Raw genomic sequence first — 1,683 nt, forward strand, 5'->3', positions numbered from 1 at the left:
TTATTTGATTATTACATATACGTATTCGGCGCACCTAAGAATATCCTAACAGACCAAGAACAAAATTTCATATCCGAACTAGTACAGAACTTTGAAAACCTGCTTAGAATTAAACATATAAAAACTACAGTTTATCACCCACAAAGAAATGGAGCCCTTGAGAGAGCCCACTCGACGATTAAGAATTTATTAAAAACAAGCATCGAGGACCATAACACAGAATGGGATCAAAACCTGAAAATAATTTGCATGGCATACAACACTATGAAGCATGACGGTACAGGATAGTCACCCTTTCAACGGACCTTTGGAAGAGAGGCCAATTTGCCCTCAATGCTAAGCACAACACCTAATGTCAAGTATGAAGAACTACTTGACCTATGGAAGCGTAGACATGAACACTACCTCAAGAAGGTTAAGGAGAATATAGAAACACAAACGCTCAAGTACAAAAAACTGCAAGACTCGAGAATTGCCATACTGCAGGGAATCTATGAACCCGGAGATCTTGTCAAACTTATTAACAACCATCAAGATAACAAACTCTCTCCTTCATGGAAAGGACTAGCAGTAATTGTAGAGAAACAAGAAAATAACAACTACACTGTACTTTTTAACGACAAACGAACTAGGATACACGCCAATCAACTTATGCCTTATTATCAATAATTTTCCAGATAAATTTGGCACTGTTCATCTTATTACTACTGAGTGTAGTCGAAGCGGAAATCAGTACAAATTCATATTCCTATCCCAGAAACAGAGACTTACGAAATTAAACATTTAATACCTATTCCTAAAAAAATCCGTTCAGTCTTCCTAGCAATAATCCCAGACTACAAATACTTACTAATGGGACAAGGACACACAACATACGTACCGACCGACAGAATATCTTTAGATAATTGTAAACACTACGGCGAAATAAAAATGTGCAAACGAATGCAACCCACTTACCTGATGCCAGAAACGCATAGTTGTGAGAATAGCATATTAAGAACGAATGTGAAAAGTATTAGTGACGAATGTAAATATTCCCCCTTTAAAATTATTAACATTGCTTTTATACAACTTACTTACGGATATATTTTGATCCCCCATGAGCCAATTGATGTTCATGTGCTGTGTGAATCGGTACACGATAAAATTAAAATTCAGGGTCCAACGAAAATTGTAAGCAAAGATAAATGTATACTAAATGGAATGAATATTGTATTGAAATTAAGTCCAACGCATACTCTTGTCAAAGAAATTCATTATAGAAAGAACTTATCGCTACCATATACTGATGACCAACTAGATTCTATAAAAGATAAGTTAATACCACTAACTCAGGAAATTAGGTCCTTTAATTTAAGCAATCTAAAGCAATCGGTCGATGACATCGAGAACGCAGTAGAAAAAGTCAGCAGGGACAGACGAACACGTACCTGGAGTGAACATGCGACTAACTGGGTACACTACCTAGGCTACCTTGCTATTGCGATAGTCATAGCGTTCGTAGGCTACAAATGCAACGTGCCTGCGCTATTCTCTAAATGTATACCGAGAAAGATTTGTTTCTTCTGTGTCAAAACTGAGGTCACCGCATCTCCAACAGTACATTATACCGCTGCTCCTATATTAGATGATAAAGATATGGATTGTAGAATCCAAACTACTGCTGTTAAATTAAGACCTATC

Source organism: Belonocnema kinseyi, chromosome 7 (assembly GCF_010883055.1).
Source record: "Belonocnema kinseyi isolate 2016_QV_RU_SX_M_011 chromosome 7, B_treatae_v1, whole genome shotgun sequence".
NCBI classification, from domain to species: domain Eukaryota; kingdom Metazoa; phylum Arthropoda; class Insecta; order Hymenoptera; family Cynipidae; genus Belonocnema; species Belonocnema kinseyi.